The sequence below is a fragment of the Lissotriton helveticus genome, chromosome 1_1 (genome assembly GCF_964261635.1).
Source record: "Lissotriton helveticus chromosome 1_1, aLisHel1.1, whole genome shotgun sequence".
NCBI lineage: Eukaryota > Metazoa > Chordata > Amphibia > Caudata > Salamandridae > Lissotriton > Lissotriton helveticus.
Genome location: NC_136057.1, coordinates 1,709,122,197 through 1,709,136,386, shown reverse-complemented (window position 1 = coordinate 1,709,136,386; position 14,190 = coordinate 1,709,122,197). Strand labels below are relative to the sequence as shown.

At 50.6% G+C, this 14,190-nt stretch overlaps 1 protein-coding gene across 2 annotated transcripts in view; it reads left to right on the top strand.

The window, feature by feature from the left end:
- GLS2 (glutaminase 2) overlaps positions 1-14,190 on the top strand; it is a 324,314-nt gene that overhangs the window by 268,343 nt on the left and 41,781 nt on the right. The gene's annotated exons all lie outside the window — the stretch shown is intronic.

Below are 14,190 nucleotides of genomic sequence, written 5' to 3'. Positions count from 1 at the left end.
GGTAAGCAGTCGAGCCTTATTCTGAGGGGCAGTAGTAGGTTTGGGACTTACAAACACTGTGATACGGTCACATATAAAAGGTCAGTGCCCAATCACATCTTTACTAAGACTCAGAAAATGTATCTAGTGAAGTAGTTATCCGTGTGGAGGGTGGTATGGCGTAGTAGGTTAGAGTGCATGAATCTAGAAACAGTAACAATAATGTTTTAAAGACCCAGAAACTCTAAATCCAAACAAAATAGTGATTCATCACCCACATAATAATTATACTTTTTGTGTGTCAATAATTGGTCCAAAGCCAAAAGTGCAGTCTGCGTTTAACATGCCTCTGGTTGTCACCAGACACAGTACAACATGAGACCAGTTACTGCCCAAACTAGTCCAAAGAATTCAAAAATTCAACAGGCAACTGCAGGTGTTGAAATTGGACTTTAGCCACCGTAGCCTCCTAAGGGTACCAACTTCAGGTGCTCTTTTCTAGTGCATGGCTGTTCTTGATCTAGTGGACTCTGGCTCCTTGGGCAACCTTGCATGAACCTGTTGTGATGGATATTTCTAACCACAGAATCCTCACCTTTAGAATATTCCACAGGAACCAGACTGGATCCGGAGGATTTCATTGCAGTGCTCCTGCATGCTGCCAGACAACATTGTGCATCTCTGCATGGACTTCGTTCCACCCTGGAAGTGATGGAGCAGAGACGCATTTGAGCACCACCAGTGCATGCTGGCATCGGTTCCCTTTTGCTACTCTCCAGTTCCAGTGTGCAAGGGAATGATGCCCACACATAAAACTATAGGGTTGCAATCATGCTATGACTGTTGAAAACAGTCAGTGATGGACCCTCCTGAGGTGTGCCTGTGGTGTTTGGGCTCAGGATCACGTCTCCAAGCTGTTCGATTAATGTTCTGGGACTGCGAAATAAGGCTGTAAGTTGCCAAACATTGAAAAAAGTCAAATAACGCATTTAAGTCTAGCTCCAAGTCAAAGGCCCTAACCTATTTCTTCTCAAAAGGCTGATCCAGAGACTGGTCTTCTTCGCAGTGAAAGTCAAGAGGAGCTGATCCCGCAGTAATCCCAATGTGTCCTGAGATCCTTAGGCCATCAGCAATGCTGCAACAGATCAAGGCCTTTAAGAAGGACATGCTGCATATTTTTGGAACTCTTCCAGCTCTCACTGGTGCAGCTTAGGGCCTCAAGGATCTGGAGAGGCTTCTAGTTGGATTGTAGCTGGCAGATCTTTCCTCTGTGCCACATGAGCCCCTGGATATTACCTTGGGTTCTGCACCAACTCCTGGCTGACGTCCATTCCAGCTCCATGACATGCACTGACCCCTCTTTTCCTCGATGTCGCCAGTGCCGAAGGGGCATCTGCTGCTGACTCCGGTGTACATCCCAAACCTAATCCATCTTGACCCCCACCCACCTAGGTGATGCTCCAACTTCACTCTAGCACTCCCAGATCCCGTAGAGCTTGATTTAGACACTGCACTCGCACTACCACAGAGCCTTCCTCAGAAGGCTCCAGCAGGTGTTTGGTTTGATTCTGACCAGTTTGCCCCCCCCCCCCTTGGAGGTGACAGTGATTTACCCCCACATTATGATGATGACAGTGTATGCATGGATTTACAGAAGGACAATGCGATTGATATGTCCTCTGATACAGTGTTTGTTTCCACCAATGGACTGCCAACAGAAGAAAGTGCTTCCTTTGCTGCAGTAATCAGACATGCTACTGAAGTTCTGAACCTACAACTACTTGCTGTTGAAGGAAAGACAAACACCCTTACAGATGTTCTGCAACCTGGGGCTTCTTTCTTGTAGCCCATCCTCCAATTCAGTAAATTCTTAACTGACACTTTTATGGCCACTTGGTCTAATCCTTGCTCTTGCCCACTGGAGAACAGGCAGGTGGCGAGTTGCCACATAGCAGCGCCCAGCAACCCTGATTTCATGTGCTGTGTCCTACCCCGGAGAATTTGGAGATCCAAGCTTCCACCAGCAAGGTGAATCCTAATTCTTTCCACAAGACCCCGCTGGTCAGGAAGTCGAAAAGGATTGAGTTGTTTGGGAAACTACTGTTCCCTTTGGTCATAGAAGCCATGATGTTGCTCACCTCAATTTGCCTACTAGGCCTTTTTTACGAATGTACTCTGGAACATGGGCAGCAAGATCTTGCCGGCATTTCGGGAAGAGTTTAGGACCTCCTTGGCTCAAACCATTCAGGATGGTAAGAACCCTGCCAAATATGTGATTTGTGCTGATCTGGACACTACCATTGTTTGGACAAAGCATTTGGTACTAGTAGTGTGGTGCTCCAATGCCGTGCGTGAATGCAGTGATCAGGCTCTTCTGAAGAAGTGCAGACATCCATTATGGATATGCCTTTGGATAGCTCACACCCATTTGATGAAAAAGTTGATTCTGTCCTTGAGCACTTTAAAGAAAATTGGACCACTGTGCATTGTTTGGCCCTTTTGACCCAAGCGAGACAGTTTTCACAATTGTTTTGGTAATTCTGAGGCTACTCCAGAGGTTTGGCTGATGGGCAATGCCAGATTCCAGTGATGTCGTGGCCAGCAATGGGGATCAGGCTGGCAATATCTAGGTTACCAAGGGCACCAATCTTCCCTATTCCCTCCCCTATGACATCAGCACCCAATCAAGGACCCGATTGGCCTATAGGGCAATCAGCCAGTGCCCAGTGGGCTGGTTTGGCAAATCAGTGTGTGGGCCGGTTTTTTAACAGTTTTTGGGCCTGTTTAGGGCCAATGGGGCCGGTTTCTCCTGTTGATGTCCCTGGTTTTGCCACACATGTTCCCTGCAGAAAACTCAAATGCATACAGTCTCCTAAATCACATCCTGCAAAATACCCATGCAGCATGTCTTTGCAAGTTAAAAACTGATCTGATGTCCATAGGTGCCCACTTTTTGAGCTCCCTGGTTCGCTAAAGGGGGGCACTTTTATTTTAGTGCCTGGGCCGATTAGTTTCTCCCAGTCCAACCCTGCCCCAATCCAGTTTTGCTTGCCCATAGTGATGCACACCCGCCCCGTGGGGGGCACGATCTGACATTTTCTCCCAGAGTGACAATTCAGCACAACCTACAGATAGGGCCCGAGACTGTCCAGCAGGGTGTGCCCTTCCATTTATCTTCAACCCACCTTAGCTTTCTCCCGCCTCCCTGCGTTGAATGTATACTGCAGTCAGAAATTCAGACTGGGGTCATTTGGGAATGGGGTCTCTGGGATGTATCTGTAGCGCTGCTGTCCTCGAGGGGTCGAAACAGGTCAGCAATACGCGGAAACCACAAGGGCACTACAACTCCCAGAAGGACCTGGGCGCGGGCGAACCGGAAGTGGTTGTGGGACCAGAGATATAAGCAATCCTCCTGCGTAGCTCAGTGCTTATCAATCTTGCCTTCGTGTCAGGAGAGAGAGAGCCTGTGCGCGGACGCTTGCCTTCCCGCTAGGAGGACGCCGGATAGAGTTGTGCGCGGACGCTTGCCTTCCCGCTAGGAGGACGCCGGATAGAGTTGTGCGCGGACGCTTGCCTTCCCGCTAGGAGGACGCCGGATAAAGTGATGCGCGGACGCTTGCCTTCCCGCTAGGAGGACGCCGGATAAAGTGGTGCGCGGACGCTTGCCTTCCCGCTAGGAGGACGCCGCATCGTTTCCTACTCGAACACTTAGAGGTAGGAACCTGTAAAGCACGGCCGTGCTAGAGAAACTGTTTCTTTATTTTCTTAGTCCAGAGGTGGAGCAACAGTCCGTTGTTGTCTTACTTCGTTTACTACCTCCAGTGACAGTAACTAGTAGGTGCTATCGAAGCCACCCCTGTAATCCTTTCAGCGTACCTAGTGGTCAAGGAACTCTTGAGTCTCAGGATTACCGTCCCGTTACTACATCACCCAGAATCCTTTTGGGCATCTCCCCTGTTAATTTTTTGTAAGTACGGGTTTCTCCTTAAATCCTGTGGTAGTCTACGAACTGTAGGCAGGGAACTAATGTTCTGTTCGTTTGTGTTTTCCCAGTATTGTTGTGACTTGAAGACCTCCTTCCCTTGTGACCAGACCAAGAGGGGTACTTCGCAACAACATCCACCTTCGTTGTTCTCTCCCTTTTTCCTGGAGTGCCTTCTGTCCCTTGCATGTGTATAGTGCAGGGAGAGTGGGCATTATTTGGGAACTGGGATACTATTCTTCGCGCTGTGGTCCCCGCCGGCCAGTACCTGAAGGTTAGTGGCTTAGGGTTTCTCTACGTGGGATATCTGTGGGTTGCTAACCGTTACAGATTGATAAGCCCAAGTAGACAAGCCGAGCCCGGACCATGGAGCCAAATGTTATGTTAGCCTCGTTGGTAGAAAGCCTTAATGCGCTTCAACACGAGGTGCACGCATCGCGTGCCGAAAACCAAGAGATGAAGAAAGAAATGAATACCATGAGGAGAGAGGTAGCGGGCATGGTGCGTAAAGGGCAGGGATCAGGATCTTACATAAGGGAAGTGACTCTACCTCCCCCTGGACATCCAGTAACGCAATCCCCTCCCCAGGGAGCATCAGGGGGTGGGTTTTTTGTCCCCAATGCCATACCTCAGTCCTCCACCGACCACACTCCTACGGTGCATGTCATACAGAACACGGGTATCCCTCTTGCCCCGCCTGAACGCTTTCATGGGGATCCGAAGAAATTTGAGACATTCCTAAATCAATGCCGGCTCCACTTTTTATGTAAGCCTGCGGTGTTTCAGGACGATGCCTCCAAAACGTCATTCATGATGTCCTATATGAGTGGGAACGCGGCTAGTTGGACAATACCGTTGATGGAGAAGAACGATCCGGTGTTGCATCATTTCCTTGATTTCTGTTCTGCCCTACGGAGGTTGTTCGACCGCAAGACTCATATGTTGTCCTTGGACAAAGAACTTATCACATTACGCCAGGGGTCGCAAGACCTATTGACCTATATCACCGCTTTCAACAGACTAGTGGTTGAGACGGACTGGCCACAGGAGAAGCGCACCTCCTTGTTCTATCAGGGACTTCGCTGTGAGTTAAAGGACGTCTTGTCTCAAGTAGTCCAAATGCCTGCCAACTGTGAGGACTTGATAGATCTTACCGTGCAACTCGACCATCGCCTTCTGGAAAGGCGGGGAGATCGGAATCGGAGCGATATGAAAGGATGGTATCCCAAACCCAAACCGTCGGCGGAGGAAGGCTCCAAGAATCCAGAGGGGGTTGAGCCGATGCAGATCGGTGGGATCCGAGGCCCTCTGACAACGGAAGAACGGGAGCGCAGACGAAGAATGAAGCTTTGTCTTTATTGTGGTAAAGGGGGGCACTTCATACGTGAATGTCGAGCCAGGGCCCAACAACCCGAGAGAAACTCAGGGCCACGAAAACCCGTTATCCTGGGAACCAAAGAGACGTCGGAAAACTAAAAAGTCCGGCCCAGACGGAGGTCGCTGGGTTGGACGTGAGACAGACATCGATCTCCTCTCTCCTTGCCAACACTATGATGCCAGCAGTGGCCCATATAAACATGCCGGTGACCTTATTTATAGCCGGGAACAACGTCACTCACGTGGAAGCCCTGTTGGATTCGGGAGCCACAGGGAATTATATAGACCTCGAGTATGCAGCCTCCCTTGGGATTGCGTGGGAGCGGAAGAATGAGCCAGAAAACGTCAAAGCTGTCGACGGCTCTTCCTTGACCTCAGGGCCAGTAACCAAACATACGGTGCCTCTACGCATGCAGCATGAAGAACACCAAGAATTCATCCAATTTGACTTGATAGCGGCGCCACAGTTCCGCCTCATCCTAGGCATGCCCTGGCTGACTCTCCACGATCCTGATGTGAGCTGGTCAGCACGAACGGTGACGATGAATTCGGCTTACTGCAAAGAACATTGTTGCAAAAGTATCCCGGTGGCAACTGACGACGATGAGATCCCTTGGGCACATCATTTGGCTGTCTCCTGTGCGGAAGCCCCAAAGAAGGCCAGCTCTTTACCCAAAGAATATGAGAGCTTTCATGAACTCTTTGACAAAAAACAGGCAACAAGATTACCCCCGCATCGCGTGTACGATTGCTGTATCGATCTTCTACCAGGGGCTGCGATACCCTGTAGTAGAGTCTATGCGCTAGCAGAGAAGGAGAACCAGTATCTGCGGAAATACATTGACGAAAACATGGCCTCCGGATTCATTCGCCATTCTACTTCCCCTGCATCATCCCCTTTATTTTTTATTCCGAAAAAGGACTGCGATGAATTGAGACCCTGTATCGATTACCGAGCACTGAATAGCATCACGGTCAAAAACAGGTACCCCCTTCCTTTGATATCCGTGCTGATGGATCAAATCAAAGGAGCCCGCTATTTCACCAAGCTGGACCTTCGTGGGGCCTACCATCTTGTGCGCGTAAAGCAAGGCGACGAGTGGAAGACCGCATTCCGCACCAAGTTTGGGCTCTTTGAGTATAGGGTAATGCCCTTCGGTCTATGCAACGCCCCTTCCGCCTTCCAATATTTCATGGATGAGGTGTTAAGGGGATTGTTAGATACCATATGCATGGTATACATAGACGATATACTCATCTATTCGAAGACCATGCAAGACCACGTACAACACGTCACTGCAGTGTTAGAACGCCTGCAACAAAACGAATTATACGCTAAACTTGAAAAGTGTCTGTTTCATGTCCCAGAGGTGTCCTTTTTAGGCTACGTGATCAACGCTAACGGTTTCCAAATGGAAAATGGGAAGGTAGAGGCCATTAAGAACTGGGCTACGCCACAGAACGTCAAATCCGTGCAGAGTTTTTTGGGATTTGCAAATTACTACAGGAGATTTATAAAAGATTTCTCCAGGATTATCCATCCCATCTCATGTCTGCTGCGAAAAAACGTGCCATTCCAGTGGGGGGAAGAAGCAGACCTATCCTTTCGCACCCTCAAGGAGCGATTCACTCAAGCCCCCATTTTGCGACATCCGGATGCCCAACTACCATTCATACTAGAAACAGATGCATCTCAATACGCTCTGGGAGGGGTCTTGTCCCAGCGACATCCAACAACTGGACAAATACATCCCGTCGCCTATTACTCCAAGAAACTGAGCCCAAGCGAGATCAATTATTCCATCACGGATAAAGAATTGCTCGCCATCAAAAGAGGCTGCGAAGAATGGAGACACTACTTGTGGGGGGCCCGACACACCTTTGAGATATACACGGATCACAGGAACCTTTTGTTCTTGAAAACGGCGAAGGCCCTCACGCCAAGACAACTCCGATGGACACTCTTCTTCTCGGATTATGATTTTGTGATCAAGTATCGTCCCGGCCCTCAAAATGGGAAGGCCGATGCCCTTTCCAGGAACCTGGAAATCCCTGACTCAGACACCCCAGACAACAGCGAACCACCTTCTATCTTGTCTGAGGGTGCTTTTCCCGATGGCACCATTGCTTTGCTCACATCCACTGATTTCCTCGAGGACATTAGGGTATCTTTGACGGACGTCGATATTCCAACCTGGCTCCAAGAAGAACCCCTAGGGCGAACACAAAACAACGACCTTTTGTATCATCACCATGCCTTGTATGTCCCGGACCCTGGTCTACAGATGCAGGTACTTACGTGGGCTCACGACACTGTACTAGGAGGACATTGGGGTGTATATAAAACTATTGCCACCATAGAACGGTCTTTCTGGTGGCCCAACCTCAGAAACGACGTAAAGAAATACGTCCGGAATTGTTCAGTGTGTGCACAAAGCAAGGCGATACATAACCGACCAGCTGGGTTGCTCCGCCCGATTCCCATTCCCCCCAAACCTTGGCACACTGTATCAATGGACTTCATTGTTGAAATGCCTTTGTGTCAAGGAAAGACAACGATCTTGGTTCTCGTTGACCATCTGACCAAAATGGGCCATTTTGTACCGTTGGAGGGGCTACCAAACTCCGCAGAACTGGCACTCGTGATCCTGCAACATCTTGTGAGAGCCCATGGCATCCCATCCGTCTTCATCACCGATAGGGGTTCGCAGTTTACATCCCGTTTCTGGAAAGCCCTTTGCAAAACGTTGACCATCGATGCCCGGCTCTCAACGAGTTACCACCCCCAAACAGACGGAAAACAGAACGCCTCAACCAGACCATAGAGCAGTACCTGCGATGTTTTTCCCTGCAGAACTCTACGGACTGGGTCACCCTCTTGTGGATGGCGGAGTTCACCTATAATAACACCGAGCACTCCACCTTGGGCTGCTCCCCATTCTTTTGTCTTTTGGGGTATCACCCGAACATTCTTCCTTTTGAATGGCCTGCAGCATCCCAGCTGCCGAGCATCCAAGAACACCATGCCCATCTGCATGCGGTAAGGGTCGACGCCATCCATCATCTGTCAGCTGCACAAACAACGCAGAAAAGACATGCGGACAAGAAACGCAGCCCAGAGCCGGTGTACGAGGTGGGGGACAAGGTATGGCTCTCCACGAGGTATATCCATCTCCGGGGTATTAACAAGCTAAAACCCAAATACATAGGTCCTTACAGTATCGAGGAAGTGATTAACCCTGTGGCCATGAGAGTGTCTATCCCTCGCACCTGGCATATCCACCCTGTGTTTCATGTGTCCCTCCTCCAGCCCTGTCCCGTAGAGACGAGACTGCCTGTTCATCCCCCTCCAGTGATAGTGGACGGGTTGGAGGAATATGAGGTGCAGGACCTGTTAGACTCAAGGCTGTACCGGGGAAGGGTTCAGTATCTAGTACATTGGAAGGGGTTTGGTGTTGAAGAACGGACATGGGAACCTGAGCAAAATCTCCATTGTCCCGAGTTGGTGGTTCGCTTCCACGAGGTGCATCCGGGGAAACCGGGTCGACCGCCGAGTCGGCAGTCCTTAAGAGGGGGCTCTGTAGCGCTGCTGTCCTCGAGGGGTCGAAACAGGTCAGCAATACGCGGAAACCACAAGGGCACTACAACTCCCAGAAGGACCTGGGCGCGGGCGAACCGGAAGTGGTTGTGGGACCAGAGATATAAGCAATCCTCCTGCGTAGCTCAGTGCTTATCAATCTTGCCTTCGTGTCAGGAGAGAGAGAGCCTGTGCGCGGACGCTTGCCTTCCCGCTAGGAGGACGCCGGATAGAGTTGTGCGCGGACGCTTGCCTTCCCGCTAGGAGGACGCCGGATAGAGTTGTGCGCGGACGCTTGCCTTCCCGCTAGGAGGACGCCGGATAAAGTGGTGCGCGGACGCTTGCCTTCCCGCTAGGAGGACGCCGGATAAAATGGTGCGCGGACGCTTGCCTTCCCGCTAGGAGGACGCCGCATCGTTTCCTACTCGAACACTTAGAGGTAGGAACCTGTAAAGCACGGCCGTGCTAGAGAAACTGTTTCTTTATTTTCTTAGTCCAGAGGTGGAGCAACAGTCCGTTGTTGTCTTACTTCGTTTACTACCTCCAGTGACAGTAACTAGTAGGTGCTATCGAAGCCACCCCTGTAATCCTTTCAGGGTACCTAGTGGTCAAGGAACTCTTGAGTCTCAGGATTACCGTCCCGTTACTACATCACCCAGAATCCTTTTGGGCATCTCCCCTGTTAATTTTTTGTAAGTACGGGTTTCTCCTTAAATCCTGTGGTAGTCTACGAACTGTAGGCAGGGAACTAATGTTCTGTTCATTTGTGTTTTCCCAGTATTGTTGTGACTTGAAGACCTCCTTCCCTTGTGACCAGACCAAGAGGGGTACTTCGCAACAACATCCACCTTCGTTGTTCTCTCCCTTTTTCCTGGAGTGCCTTCTGTCCCTTGCATGTGTATAGTGCAGGGAGAGTGGGCATTATTTGGGAACTGGGATACTATTCTTCGCGCTGTGGTCCCCGCCGGCCAGTACCTGAAGGTTAGTGGCTTAGGGTTTCTCTACGTGGGATATCTGTGGGTTGCTAACCGTTACAGTATCCCCTAAGGCTGCACCGGGTGGACAGAGGAGTCACAGGTTACAGCGGTGGGCAGGGAACCACAGTCCTTTGCCATATGCCACATGTCTTCCCAAAGGACACAATTACTAACAAACCTGGACTCCATGTACACCCATGTAAACACAACACACACGAGACTGGGACGAGAAGGATTCCAGCTTTTGGAAGTTACACCTGGAGTGGGTAGGCAGGCTCCTCTTCCAGACCTGCAAGTGACAAGGTGTGTGCCCTTCACTAAAATCTCATCCGCAGTCATTCTCCTTGAAGTATTGGTAATCACCCCCTACTGTGGATGGAGATATGCTCTGGGTGCCCCCCCCGTCCGCAGGACAACAAACCCTGTCCTCTGCTGGCAAATTCCTCCATAGACTCACAGATGTTGAGTCCACTGGGTAAAAATACAGGGTGGGAGGGCAAATGGCATGAGGGCACGCTGTTCAGGTATGCACACATTTGTATCTTTGCAGAGACATGCAAGTCGTACACTAACAATGCCTGAGAGCTGCACAGAGATACAAACCCTGCACTAACAGTGCCTGATGGAACAACAGATACAGACCCTGCACTAACCGTGACTGATTGCACCACAGTGATACAGACCCTGCACTAACAGTGCCTGATGGCACCTTTGATACCACTCTCTCTTTTAAACAACAATCCTTAGCTGTGGTGGGCACCTGCTTCCACATCATTAAAAGCCTAAGGACATTTTTCGACCTGCTACCACACTCAGCCAGACAAACGGTTGCAGGTTGCCCTCATAACATCTAGGCTGGACTACTGTACAGCCTCTACACGGGAACCAACAAAGCAGTCATGCATAAGCTGCAGATGGTCCAGCATGCAGCTGCCCGGCTGGTTTTAAGGTGGCCTAGGAAATGCTTTGCCACAGCCGCATTGGATGTCCTTCACCGGCTGCCAATTCATAAACGTGTTCTGTTTAAGGTCCTAATCATTACTTTTAGAGCTTTTCACTCACGAGGTCCTAAATATCTCCATGCGGGTTTCAAACGTTATTTCCAGTCCCGTCATCTAAGATCATCCAACGCAAATTTGCTGACCATTCCAACCTTTAGACTGATCTCAAAGGGAGGGAAATCTCTGGCTGTCATTGGATCTAAGGCTTGGAATCAACCCCCACCCCTTCTCCGCCAAATTGCATCCGAATCGGTCTTTAGGAAGGCACTTAAGACCTGGATTTACAGTTCACCTGACACACTGTGTAAAGCTTTGATCTGAATGCCTGCACCTCTCGTAGGAGTAGTAAACCAGTGTCCTTCACCATCCCTGGTGTTCCGTTTCTAGCGCCAAGATGCTCCTTGGAGTGATAACTGCGCTATCTAAAATCCTATTTACATTACATTACACCACAGAGATACAGACCCTGCACTAACAGTGCCTGATGGCACCACATACCCTGCACTAACAGTGCCTGATGGCACCACAGAGATTCAGTCCCTGTACTAACAGTGCCTGATGGCACCACAGAGATACAGACCCTGCACTAACAGTGCCTGATGGCACCACAGAGATACAGACCATGCACTAACAGTGCCTGATTGCATCACAGATACAGACCCTGCACTAACACTGCCCGATGGCACCACAGACACAGACCCTGCACTAACAGTGCCTGATGGCACCACAGATACAGACCCAGCACCAACAGTGCCTGATGGCACCACAGAGATACAGACCCTGCTCTAACAGTGCCTGATGGCACCACAGATACAGACCCTGCACTAACAGTGCCTGATGGCACCACAGAGATACAGAACCTGCACTAACAGTGCCTGATGGCACCACAGAGATACAGACAATGCACTAATAGTGCCCGATGGCATCACAGATACAGACCTTGCACTAACAGTGCCTGATGGCACCACAGAGATACAGACCCTGCACTAACAGTGCCCGATGGCACCACAGAGATTCAGTCCCTGCACTAACAGTGCCTGATGGCACACAGAGATACAGACCCTGCACTAACAGTGCCTGATGGCACCACAGATACAGACCCTGCACTAACAGTGCCTGATGGCACCACAGATACAGACAGTGCCTGATGGCACCACAGATACAGACCCTGCACTAACAGTGCCTGATGGCACCACAGATACAGGCCCTGCACCAACAGTGTCTGATGGCACCACAGAGATACAGACCCTGCACTAACAGTGCCTGATGGCACCACAGATACGGACCCTGCACTAACAGTGCCTGATGGCACCACAGAGATACAGAACCTGCACTAACAGTGCCTGATGGCATCACAGATACAGATCCTGCACTAACAGTGCCTGATGGCACCACAGAGATACAGACCCTACACTAACAGTGCCCGATGGCACCACAGAGATTCAGTCCCTGCACTAACAGTGCGTGATGGCACACAGAGATACAGACCCTGCACTAACAGTACCTGATGGCACCACAGATACAGACCCTGCACTAACAGTGCCTGATGGCACCACAGAGATACAGACCCTGCACTAACAGTGCCTGATGGCACCACAGAGATACAGATCCTGCACTAACAGTGCCTGATGGCACCACAGATACAGACCCTGCACTAACAGTGCCTGATGGCACCACAGATACAGGCCCTGCACCAACAGTGTCTGATGGCACCACAGAGATACAGACCCTGCACTAACAGTGCCTGATGGCACCACAGATACAGACCCTGCACTAACAGTGCCTGATGGCACCACAGAGATACAGACCCTGCACTAACAGTGCCTGATGGCATCACAGATACAGACTCTGCACTAACAGTGCCTGATGGCACCACAGTGATACAGACCCTGCACTAACAGTGCCTGCTGGCACCACAGAGATACAGACCCTGCACTAACAGTGCCTGATGGCATCACAGATACAGACCCTGCACTAACAGTGCCTGATGGCACCACAGAGGTTAAGTCCCTGCACTAACAGTGCCTGATGGCACCACAGACCCTGCACTAACAGTGCCTGATGGCACATAGAGATACAGACCCTGCACTAACAGTGCCTGATGGCACCACAGATACAGACCCTGCACTAACAGTGCCTGATGGCACCACAAAGATACAGACCCTGCACTAACAGTGCCTGATGGCACCACAGAGATACAGATCCTGCGCTAACAGTGCCTGATGGCACCACAGAGGTACAGACCATGCACTAACAGTGCCTGATTGCATCACAGATACAGACCCTGCACTAACAGTGCCTGAAGGCACCACAGAGATACAGACCCTGCACTAACAGTGCCTGATGGCACCACAGAGATACAGATCCTGCACTAACAGTGCCTGATGGCACCACAGATACAGACCCTGCACTAACAGTGCCTGATGGCACCACAGATACAGGCCCTGCACCAACAGTGTCTGATGGCACCACAGAGATACAGACCCTGCACTAACAGTGCCTGATGGCACCACAGATACAGACCCTGCACTAACAGTGCCTGATGGCACCACAGAGATACAGAACCTGCACTAACAGTGCCCGATGGCACCACAGAGATACAGACCCTGCACTAACAGTGCCTGATGGAATCACAGATACAGACTCTGCACTAACAGTGCCTGATGGCACCACAGTGATACAGACCCTGCACTAACAGTGCCTGCTGGCACCACAGAGATACAGACCCTGCACTAACAGTGCCTGATGGCATCACAGATACAGACCCTGCACTAACAGTGCCTGATGGCACCACAGAGGTTAAGTCCCTGCACTAACAGTGCCTGATGGCACCACAGACTCTGCACTAACAGTGCCTGATGGCACACAGAGATACAGACCCTGCACTAACAGTGCCTGATGGCACCACAGATACAGACCCTGCACTAATAGTGCCTGATGGCACCACAAAGATACAGACCCTGCACTAACAGTGCCTGATGGCACCACAGAGATACAGATCCTGCGCTAACAGTGCCTGATGGCACCACAGATACAGACCCTGCACTAACAGTGCCTAATGGCACCACAGATACAGGCCCTGCACCAACAGTGTCTGATGGCACCACAGAGATACAGACCCTGCACTAACAGTGCCTGATGGCACCACAGATACAGGCCCTGCACTAACAATGCCTGATGGCACCACAGATACAGGCCCTGCACCAACAGTGTCCGATGGCACCACAGAGATACAGACCCTGCACTAACAGTGCCTGATGGCACAACAGATACCTGCCCTGCACCAACAGTGTCTGA